The following is a 13,087-nucleotide window of genomic DNA, read 5'->3' on the forward strand; positions in this document are numbered from 1 at the left end:
CGTTGTAATAAACGTTTCAGTGTATTAAATACCTTTTTTCTATTGTTAGTGTCGTTTTTTCTTAAAACGTAGAATAAGGCGATAGATAAAATTTCTGAAAAGATTTTTATAATGATACGCCAAAGAAGTGTATCTTCGATGCGTTCGAAGTTACACTTCTTTGGCGTAGGCGAACTTAAGATAATGTACTTAAGATAATGTCGAACTTAAGGTACTGAGATTTTATTGAATATGATCAAAGCGATCACAGTGGTTTTAATGACTTGCGACTTGATTATTATTAGTTGTGGGAAGATGTAAACGGGATTAGTATGTAGTGTAACGAATGTATTTTCATTATCTTACTTGAACACAATAGTAGACGGTATAAGGTATTAAAAAAAATATCTTGAACCACTGTGTACCGTATTTATCTAGTTTGTATAAATATGTCAAATGATAATAAATATGACAGCTGTTGGCGCAGTGGGTAGCGACCTTGTTTTCTGCGTGCAAGGCCGTGGGTTCGATTCCCACAACTGGAAAAATGTTTGTGTGATGAACATTAATGTTTTTCAGTGTCTGAATGTTTATGTATATTATCAGTATTTATGTGTATTATATTCATCAGCTATCTTAGCACCCATAACACAAGCTACGCTTACTTTGGGGCTTTTTCGTGTTCCACAAAGGACATAAAAAGATGATACTAATAAGTTTGTCATTTTGATTCAGCTAATCTGTGTACGACCGAATGGATCTATGGTTTTTTTAAATAATCAAGAAAATTGGCACGTGGCAGCCTCTTAAGCTAAACTTTTGGGTTTTTTAATGTGTAGCACAATTTATTAATAACGATATTTACGTTCTTTCTTTTTTCTTTCACATTTGTCTTCTTGTAGACCATTGATATTGACAATGAATAAGTAGGAACTGGCACTGTTTGTAAAGTTAAATAATAAAGGTTCTTGCCAATGATTTAAATCGTAGTTATGCCGTCGCTTTAATTTCTTTGTAGTGAAATATGTCCATTGCGAACTGCGCGAGCTCACTCACTTATGAGTGTGAATTACAATGAGTGCGATATTTAACAAACGGTCTATTATTATGGAAACAGCCTTTTTATTACTCTGTTTTTTATAAATTTTTTTTAATGTTAAAAAAAACATGTATATTTTACATAAACGATTTTTATTCAGCTTTTTTTTAAAATAACTTAAATTCGAGACAAATAATAAAAATAAGGGTAAGGAAGTATTTTATTGGGCGAAGATGTTAGGGCATTTCAATGATTGAAATCTTTGGTTCTTGCGAGAATCTTATTCAGAAACCTTCTCCTTAACATAATCTAAAAATAAGGTAATTAAAGACAGATTAAGAATGTAAAAGTTAAAGTTAAATTTAAATGCGCTACATAGCTACCTACACAATTTAAATGTAATGAGTAGTAATATTAGAAAAAATTGAATGTAATAATTATAGAAAAAATACTGTAAAATAAACTGGTGTAATTGTAATTTGTCGTTTCTAAGGCGTGCTTTACACATATATGGGTCGGCATTACTCTGCACAACTCTGTGGGAGCAATATATGTAGATAAAATATATTCGAATGTGCCAGTCCAGTTGCAACGTGAAACACATGCTTAGCCAACATCGAGCCTAATTCGGTAACCGAATAGTGGTAACTGAATCCAGCCAGATCATAGGAACCATATGTAAAACATGAATTATGCATACTCACGAACGAAAGCCGAAATGTGCCAAGCTAATTAGAACTCAAATAGAGCCGGTAATAAGAAAGTCAAATATTTATTTATTCAAATAGTGTGCCTATTTGATATATGGCACTTTTGATGCGTACAATACATGTAAAATATAACATAGAAGTGAGTTGATGGCGATAACTACATTCGTCAACTTGAAACTAAAGCTACGAGGGTTCTTAACGCACCCTGGTGTAAGAAGAAGCCCACAACAAACTTAGCCGGGTATTTTTTTTTGTTAACACCATCTCACAATGTAATTTTAAATTATTAGAAGAGCAACCTGGTTAGAGCAATAATTTACACCCAAGCTTTTTTATCGATTACGTAGTCCTTTATACTATAATAGGACTTTTCTATAAGCTTAAGTTTAATACAAACTTTGAACTTTTTAAGAGACATCTCCAAGATGTCAATTGGTAGTTTATTGTATTTATACCATCAGCCTGGCCAACTGCATGAAATTATCTGCTCCGATTATTTCCAAAAAAAAACGTAAAAGCCGTACTTGTAAAGTAGGATTCACTAGAGCTACAATGACACGATTTATCGGTTGTTCTTATATTGGTCGTAGAATAGCGTTGAATCGAATGTGCCGATCCGTATATATGTGTAGCACCCCTATGGGTATGCATTCCCGATTACTATTTAGCTAATGAAGGAAAGTAATGAAAATGTCAACTTATGAATTGTCAAATATAAGGTAGGTATGTATTAAATTTAGATCAGAGTGCAGTCTGAGATTTTCTACTTATGTTAACTCTTTCGATCTCGTGAAAGCTAACTACGATTTATATGGTATCGAAGAGGTACCACCTAGTGACATTACTGGGAAACTGTACCGTCACTAGATGTCGCTCTTTCGATACCATACAAATAGTAGTAAACTTTCATGCGTTCGAATAATTAAACATAGCTGGCAAATTTCACGCTTTGCAATCTGTTGCCTCAGTGTAAGTTATCTTGTAAACAAACTTCTCAATCCACGTTAGCGTCTGTCGTTTTTGGGGAACAAACGTCAATATTTGACAACTCAATACAAATTCGACGTAATGTTACTCAGAAGCCTACGAAATTCTACCAAATATTTACAGATTAATTAATTATAATGTAACGATAAAAAATATAAATTAACTTATTAATGTACAAGTCATGCCGCATTGGATGGTGTCAAGAATGCCGGATGCATTTCGTCGATGCACAGCCAAGCTGATCCTTTGCGCAAAGCAAAATTAAAAAATCGTTAAAAAAAAAATATTGTTAATTAGTGCTGTTACATTTAGGCCACTGTCTAAGTGTAACTGATTAAGTTTCTTTTTTTTTTTTTTGCTCAAGTATATTGAATAAATTTGGAGTAAATTGTCTCCTCCAAAATTCTATCCTCATTATGAAATTATGAAATGAAAGGTCTACGCTAACGCATCTGTGGCGTTTGTTTATATGAAAATTTACACGAAGGCTACTGGATAAATGTGAGTAGGCTGTAGTAGGTAGGTCAGTGAATGTTACATGAAATGGTCTCGTACTTATTACTATACGAATTTGATATATAACCAAAGAGACGGTGCCAAACGTGTTCAATAGATCATAATAGCTGTCTTAGCACAGACCTCTCGCCACATAGGCGAGAGATAGAATATAGGCCACCAAGCTGTCCCAATGTAAGTTAGCGGGCATTGGTACTTAGCAACTATTTACAATGATTTTAAAAATATAATAAATTATTCAATTGGATCGGAGCATGTTAGTTATAGCCAATAGTTAGGTGAGTAGCCAAACACATGTGCACGCCTATAACGGCAAATATATGAGTAAAAATTATATGGTAAAATTAACATCGTGTAAAGAAAGATTACGTACGTCATGTTATAATCGTGTCGTGTTCATTGTATAAATAGAAACAATAAATGTTATGCCAAATGTGAATTGCTTTTTATTCTCTATCATTTATTGATTTTTATTTTTTTTTTTAATTCTTAACAATGCTTGAAAATAAAAACATACTAAGTATTAAAAAAATTATAAGAAAAAACATCCACCCTCCGCTTGCGGGGCTTTTGAATGCCCAAGCAACCAGCGGTCAGGGCTCCAGAGTGAGGAACCTCCTCGCAATACGCGCCGTTTTAAGGACTACTGCCTTCTGTATACGACCCTTGATCCAACAGCCAAGCGAAAGCTTTAAGATGTTGGTCGAAGCTTTTCGCGCGAAGACCAGTGACTGAAACGACGATCGGAACAATAACGGTCGACTCAACAGTCCACATGGCGGAAGTCTCTTGAGCAAAATCCAAGTATTTAGATACTTTTTCCTTTTCAGCTTTCATCAGATTATCGTCATGTGGAATAGTAATGTTTAATTTATTTTCTATTGTTATTAATATTTATGTACGAGATTCCAGATTATCCAGTATATACGAACAATAGTAATTACACAGTTAGTACATTGTGATACTAGTGTGACATGTTTGCTAATAACACGTGAGTCTGTATTACGCACAGGCGAGCGCAACAGCGGAGAGTGAGTATCAACACACACGTGTTTCAAATGACGTTTTTCGGGGGGTAAGGCATTTTTCGTTCACAGAAAATGGCTAAGGAATTTCTTCTGGATCTTTCCTTAAGTATTCTCATTACTTCCTTTATACATTTTGTTCGCCATGGCGCATACCTAGTCCTTCTTTGTATTTTAGTTATAAGCTTCTTGTGTAGTATTTTATTTTTAATTTTACTTACACTGGCTTGTTACTTGGATCTTATTAATCGCTTAAAGGCTCGTGAATCTGAGGATATTAAAAAGCTAAACATTAACTCGACTGTTTGTTTGTTTGAAGTCTTTATTGCACACACACACATTTTATACAAATTGAACTACAAACTAAAATAGAGCGTGCAAAGGCGGTCTTATCACTAAAGTGAACACTGTCAGATGGTGATCAGAAAAAAACTTCTCCTAGCTTTAGTTCAAAGTTAACGAATGCAGTGCCACCATCACCTAACATTAGTGTTAACATGTTAAATGTATGAACGCTTCATAAGTGCCCGTGATAAGGTCTACATGAATAAAACATTTTTGAATTTGTATTTGAATTTGATTGCAGTCAAGTGAACTACAAGTCAGTGTAGCGGAATAAAGAAAAAAAAAAACTTCTAATCTCGAATCTCTCCTACAGGAAGATAATTTCGCATTAATGGCCATTCATACGTAGTAATAACACAGGATTATTGACCGTCTGGACGCAAGTGGCGTGAGAAACATCGTTTAACAGGTTTAATTAAAAATGGCGCCAGCACGCCATGTCGCCGGAAGCGCCAGCCTATATCAGGATGTTGACCTTAGCATCAGTATTGCATACTGCCAATTTACTGTGTGGTTCGATGACCTCCGTGGCGCAGCGGTAACCGTTGTGGACTAAAGTATAAGGTCCCGGGTTCTATCCCCGGCAGGGAAAATATGGCGTTTTATAATTTCTGAAATTTCTCGGAACTTCAATATAACGATACCGCTCACGTACCAGCTGTATTAGAACCTATTGGTTTGGCGCGGAGCGGCAAGAGACCTGATGGTATGACGCTCATACCTTGGAGGCTTGGAAGGCCACTTCTGTGGGATGCAACTTGTGTTGATACCCTAGCTGCATCACACATCCAGGCCATTTCGTCAATGGTAGGTGCGGCTGCTACCAGTGCCAAGCAGGACAAGAGGCGTAAATATGAAAACCTGGATAGCAGATTCATTTTTGTGCCTTTTGGAGTAGAGACTTTGGGACCGTGGGGTCCGGAGGCGAGAGCCCTTTTCAAAGAATTATCGAAAGGGGTTATCAAGTCTACCTGTGATCCTAGAGCAGGCAGTTGGCCTTGGCCAACGAATTAGTTTGGCCATCCAAAGGGGCAATGCTGCCAGCATCTTAGGAACTGTGCCTCGCTGCGGTGGTTTCGAGGACGTTTTAGATTTTATTTAGTTTTAAATAGTTCATTTTAGGTTATATTTATAAAACAATTATTATTTTAAAGAATATATATTGTTATTAATAAATTCATATAACGATTGCTGTGATGATGATTTTAATTCTGTAGATAAAGGCAAGGAAGACGCCATAATTCATAATGTATTCGTCATCAATCACTTCCACATCAGTAAGTTGAGGGCTTAATTTACGTGTACAACCTGTCAGCGATAAAAAAAAAACTAGAATTTTAACCATACGCCATAGGATATTAAAACACTGCATTCCTTTATAAGCGGTGCTGGAATACCTGTAATAATTTTTAGCATCGTTCCTAAACTTTATTTGCTGCCAACTGCCAAGTTTAACCGTTTTTATATATCATCATTGAGAAAGCTTGCTCGTCGAGAATGTTAAAGGTTTCTTGTCATAAAACTTCTTTCTTTAAGTTCTTTGCGGAAAATACGTGAGGTACAGACTATCGGCACCTTTAAGAAACGATTTAAGGATCATTATTTGTCTGTTTCGATCACAGAATTGAGACTATACAGAAACCGTGTACACGATGAATATTGAAGCATCAAAAACCACTTCACTTTGAAATGGTTTCTCAAACAAACTGCTAGTCATTTAACAGATGACAGTAATTATTTTACCTCTAATGTTCTGTTCATGAAATGTGAAAATGGGAAAAAGTTCGTGAGCTAGCAACATTCTGCGGGTGTGAAGTGAGACGTGCGCGGGGCGTTATCGCTATTCTTGGACACAATGCACTGCATACTGAATTTGTTTAGTATACTTCTATTTCATACTAGAAAGATAAGTTTACTTTTCTTGAAGGGCAATATAAGATCGTGTCGTGCCCTGACACTGAGTCCTATGCCTTTACACAAAACGAAATTTTATATACATTCATTTACCGTACCAGCAATCGAATTGTGAAATGCGCTAACTGCATACAGCAGTCGAAATCACGGGCAATATTAAGAAAAGACTATGACGATGTTCAATATTATTTCTTTACTCTTATCTAAGTATTTATTATATGGTAAAGACTAAATATAATAATAATAAATGCTTTTAATTTAGGCCAACATCCATATGACAAAAATGACAAAAATACAGAAAAAACTATGAAAAAAAATAAAATAAAAACATTAGTAAAATTTAAAATTTAAATAAATATCCAACTACAATTACAAATTCCAAAAACTAAAAAATAAAATAATTAAAACTAAAGTATATATTATTCGTTTTTTTCTTACATTTTTACTATATGTTAGATGCATAGGTTTATATTTGTTTATGTATTACAATTTAGTTATACGTATGTATGTATTTTATATTTTGTATCAGCTGCAGTTTGTTCTCCCCTTTTTTTTCCTAATTATTCTAAAGATGCCTGGCAGAGATCGCTACTAAGCGATAAGGCTGACTTTTGTATTCTGCTTATTATATTTTCATGATTCTGTTTTCTTGTATTATATATCTTTTACTTCATGTTGTGTACAAATAAAGAGTAATAAAGTTTTAGGTTATTTACTAAAGTATTACGGTTTAGCAGTGTATTAATATGTAATTTCTATTGTTTTTTTTTGTCTTTTGAATTAAAATTTCAATCCAATGTGTATATATTATTTATTGCACGTATAGGTTTGTTTGATATCATATCCACACGAGAAATATATAAATCGCCCACCATTTGGGGACCGCTGCCTTAAAATATGGAGGCTGGAGTTTACAAATTCGTTCGATAAGGTCGCAATGTAACACACGCGGCATATCAATTGCATTAACCTTAGTTTACATTAGGCAGTGATTTTCAACGTAACGTGGTATTTTCTTTGCGATGGATTTGCTGTATTAATCATAGTTTCTTCTCTTAAATTGTTTTCCAACACAAGGAGGCCGCGGAATCATTTCGAAAAACAATGTTGACTACTTCATAGACTAGACATAAGTGTTTTCGACGACCTCCTGGCGCAACGGCGAGCGCTGTTAATATAACTAGGTGGTTCCGGGTTCGATTCCTGGCAATTCTCTCTGTCTGGTGGGGGCTTTGGCCGTGGCTGGCGATTTAGTGTTCCGGTGCGATGTCGCGTAGAAACCGATTTTTTTTTTTTTTCAACGACAATACACACATCGCCATCTAGCCCCAAAGTAAGCATAGCTTGTGTTATGGGTAGCTGATGGATATCTTTATGAATATAATACACGTTAATACTTATAAACTACTGATTAACATCCAGACACTGAAAAACATTAATGTTCATCACACAAACATTTTCCAGTTGTGGGAATCAATCAGAAAGCAGGGTCGCTGCCCACTGCGCCACTCGGCCGTCGATTAGGGGTATGACTACCTTACTCCGTAACAGGTTAGCCCGCTACCATCTTAAACTGCATCATCACTTACCACCAGGTGAGATTGCAGTCAAGTGCAAATTTGTAGAGGAATGAAAAAAAAAAAAAGAAGTGTAAAGATCGTTTTAATCGCTTGTGTGCTGTTACGGAAGTGAGTTATAGAAAAAGTAGAGTTTCTTGTGACAGTGCTCATCCGGGAAAATACAACCATTTCAGGTCCATGTCCATCCAACCATGTGTGTTCAGGTCTGAAGGAAATTGTTATAATAATATAAGAATAATAATAATAATATTTATTTATTTGCCAAATTGTGGGTACATAACAACAACACATTTCATTAAACAGACCCTTCACAATCGACATTGTGAGATGGTGATAACAAAAAAAAAAACACCCGGCTAAGTTTGTTGTGGGCTTCTTCTTAGACCAGGACGCGATTGGAACCCTCGTAGCTTTAGTTTTAAGTTTACGAATGTGGTTATCGCCACCATCTCACTACCGTGTAATTCTTATGTACGCATCAAAAGTGCCACCTATGGGCCTACTTGAATAAAGATATTTTTGACTTTGACTTTGACTTTGACTGTCACAGACAGTGTGCAAATGTTTATAGAAATAAAAAAAAATATATAAATTACATTACAATTTAAAGAATAAAAATACAATAATCAGAAATAAGTAATAATTACAAATGTTGTTATACAGTTATAAAAGTTAACTAAGTAGGTATATTGCTGTCACTAAAGTATTATTTTACACTATAATAGTTTTTTTTGTTGAGAGTGTCAAAAATTGCTCGCTTGAATTTTACTAGTGGTAGATTTTTGTGACACTCCGGAAGTTTATTGTACAAAGTAATAGCCATACAAAATGAATTGTTTGAGAAGACAGCCAACCTTTTTGCTGGTACCCAAAGTTTATATTTAGGATATGGTCTGCCCCTCCTGTTTGGATAAATTTCATTTAATGAAGGAAATAAATTAGGATTCTTCCTCACAAATAACAATGCTTCGTATGTACTTTGAGTTATCTCTCAATAAGTTCAAAGTTTATATAAAACGTAAGCTTACAGAAAAATCCTATTATAACATTAAGGATTATTTAAACGATAAAAAAGCTTGGGTGTGAATTGCTCTAGCTTCATAGCTTAATTTAAATTTACTGGAAGATGGTGATAACAAAAAAATAAATTTACCCGGCTAAGTTTGTTGTGGGCTCTTCTTAGACCAGGGCGCGTTTGGAACCCTCGTAGCTTTAGATTTAAGTTGGCGAACGAAGTTATCACCATCCCGTTACAATTATGTAAACAATTATGTATGAACGCTTCATAAGTGCCTGTGATAGGCCTACATGAATAAAGAAATTTTGAATTTGAATTTTGAATATATGTAAAGACATGGTAGCGGTAAAGTTTTATGGTCTCTAAACAATGGTTTGCAGCTGTCCAAAGTTTCCGCTCGGCAGATAGATCGTATACAGGCTTTTTGTTTAATAAATGCTTTTGATGCGTTTGTTGAATTACCCCACATTAATATTCCGTATCGTAAAATCGACGAGACATAACCATGATATGCTAGTAAGGCAGTTTTTTTTGTTGTCCGTGCAATTCCTAGCACGAGGATACAGCTAGTAGTTAATAAAACCGTTCCAGGTACATGAGACCAAACAATTTAACTGTAGGGTGATGTAAACAGAGCGGAACTATGTAGGATGTGCTCCTACCATTACCTTTTTTTTCTTTTTTTGTCGTGGTGGCTTTATGGTTACCTCTGTCCTTTTGGGCAGGACAGAGGTTATGTGGTCGTTTGCCCAAAATAAAAGCCACTACGGCATGTCCCTCTCGTTGAATTTAGGAGACGTCCGGGGAGCCCGTTGTATACTTCCTCTCCTTCAATTACCTACGAAGTTTTGCTCTTTTTAGGAATATAGACGATGGTTTTCCAATTATCAGTTGAGCTGGTATGTACGTCAAATATTACGTAATAAAGATTGTTTGTTTTATTTATTTTTATTTTATTTATTAGGTTTACCTACAAACACTTACACTAATAGTTAATAAAACCGTTTCTTTTTTAATTTCAACTATTATATTTAAGTGTAATGTTTTCTTAAAAGTAAACACAGCATATGAAATATATATTAAGTTATAGTTTATATATATTAAGTTAAATTTATATGAGAACAATATATAATAGCACCATATAACGGCCGATTGGCGCAGTGAGCAGCGACCCTGCTTTCTAAATCAAAGTCAAAGTTAAAGTCAAAGTCAAAAATATCTTTATTCAAGTAGGCCCATAGGTGGCACATGAAAATTACACGGTAGTGAGATGATGGTGATAACCATATTCGTAAACTTAAAACTAAAGCTACGAGTGTTCCAAACGTGTCCTGGTCTAAGAAGAAGCCCAAAACAAACTTAGCCGGGTGTTTTTTTTGTTATCACATTGTCATTTAAAATTATTGGAAGAGCAACCTGGTTAGAGCAATGATTCACACCCAAGCTTTTTATCGATTACGTAGACCTTTATACTATAATAGGACTTTTCTATTAGCTTACGTTTAATACAAAACTTTAAACTTTTTAGGAGACATCTCCAAGATGTCAATGGGTAGTTTATTGTAGAATTTTATGCAATTTCCTTTAAACGAATTATAAATTTTATGTAAGCCCAAAGCCGTGGGTTCGATTCCCACTACTGCAAAATGTTTCTGAGATGAACATGAATTTTCTTCAGTGTCCGGGTGTTTACCTGTATTTTATAATTATTTATGTACAAGTATAATTCATTAAATAATTAATCATTCATCTTAGTACCTTTAACACAAGCTACACTGGCTTAGGGGCTAGATGGCGATGTGTGTATTGTCTTGGTAAGTATATTTAATTTATTTATTAATATAAGGAAATGAAAAGGTACTGTGAATATCTCTGAAACTATAAAAAACATACGATAAACGAGGAAACAGCAAGTTTTACCCGCTTATATACCGTTTTTACATTAGTTTCGTTTTTGTTGTAAATCGCAAGCATGTATCCATGGCCTAATGCGCAAGGACGGAGTTATTTTACCGATGCATCTAAGTAACGCAAAGCGATCGCGATGAGACGTGATACAATTTAAGATTACGGAAGGCGAAGATTTAGCTCACACGACGCGCACTTTATGTGAAGGTACATACTTAATTTTCAATCGACTTGAAGAAGAGATGGACAATGTTATTCGAACCTCCGTTAAATCTGTAGATTGTAAGTTTATTACAATTTTATAACTCACTAGCCCCTCGCGACTTTTACCGCGTATAAGTCAAACTTGAACGATAGATATATGCTGTCGCGGACTTTTTTTAAGGACTTTAAAGGGAACAACTTTGTCATACATGATTTTATCAAAACTTTAACCGTTTACGCAGCGCACGCAGCGAAAGCTCTAAAAAAACCCCCAATTTTAAACATTCTACATAGGTGCTATGCTCCTATTTTTGTAGCGTGACGAGCCATCTTCGATAACAGGGCTATCGAACATTGAAAGATTTTTTCAAATCGGACCAGTAGTTCCTGAGATCATCACGTTCAAGGAAACAAAAAAAACAAACTCTTCAAACTTTATATTAGTAGATAATTAAATAATAATAAACTCATATGATAGGTCTACCTACTAAAAAAATATAAGTAGGTAGATATACAACTGAAAAGGCTGTATGGTCAATAATCTTTGCCTGTCCTAAAACGTACAAATGAAAAAACAACTTTTTAAATGCTTTTGTAATTAGGTGTTTTCCACTCGCAGTTTAGATTAAGAACGCCAATTTTGCGAACATGAGAGAGTTTATTTTACATCGTATTATTAATTTAAAGACTAATATTGTGCTTATTACTATTCGTTTTGGTGTCAATTATCAATTCCGTTGAATAACAATTTGCTTAGTGATCTGGTCGTTAGCCATTGTGCACTAAGTACTGTAATAACACTTCTCGGGTTACAAATGGACCAACAATGGCGCACCAACCGTGACGGTCACGTCGAGGTCGCCGTGACTACGCTCGCTGTTTACTTACTTCACTACAATATAAACTTCATTAAGTATGTATGTTGCTCTTTATTTTCATCAAACCTTTCTTAATATTATAAATGCAAAACTGAGTTTGTTTGTTTGTCACGCCCTAAGCAAGCAAACGATCAACTTGATTTTTAACCCTCCATGCAAAAACGACGAGGGTGCTATAAGTTTGACGTGTCTGCGTGTGTGTGTTTGTGTGTGTGTCTTTGTAATTTTTTTATCTTTCACAACACCCTCAATATCGGTAACCAATGGAAGGGCTTGACTAGTAGAATAATGTGCACCATATTGAAAGTTGGGGGTAACAGTACGGTACGAATACTTTGGCCGTGGCTAGTTACCACCATAGCGACAAAAACAAACCACCAATATATATACTTATATATCTGTATATTATAAGTATTTATGTATATTATTCATAAAAATATCCATCAGTCATTTTAGTACCAATAACATAAGCTACGTTTATTATTGTTGTCATAGTACATTTATTTATTTATAATTCAAAAGAATCCGCACTGGGCTATGTAGTGAACAACGGCCTAAACCGTTCTCATTGTGGGAGGAAAACCGTGCTCTGTAGGGGGCCGATAAAGGTTAAAAAAAATGTTGGCCACTGAGAAAACCGGGTTGTTATTACTTCTTGAAGCGTATGAAGTTAGATAGTTAAAGTCGACCACGTAATATTATTATCACATAGACCTCCGGGGACAATACAGTGACCCCTAGCTATAACGCTTTGTTTTATATTGCACTTGACATGAGCTGGTGACGTCACATCCGCTGTGCATGACGGTCGCCAGCCTTGAACAATGTTATTAATTTTTACAAACTTTAAAATTACTTTTTATGTGAAACATCTATATGCCATTGTAAAACCAACTCGTATGCCATTATAGAAAATGACATGGCTCTCTTATATATATATTCAGTAGTTATGGCATAGTATACAATTGTTAAAAATATAACAAA

The sequence above is a fragment of the Pararge aegeria genome, chromosome 12, assembly GCF_905163445.1.
Source record: "Pararge aegeria chromosome 12, ilParAegt1.1, whole genome shotgun sequence".
In the NCBI taxonomy this organism is placed as follows: domain Eukaryota; kingdom Metazoa; phylum Arthropoda; class Insecta; order Lepidoptera; family Nymphalidae; genus Pararge; species Pararge aegeria.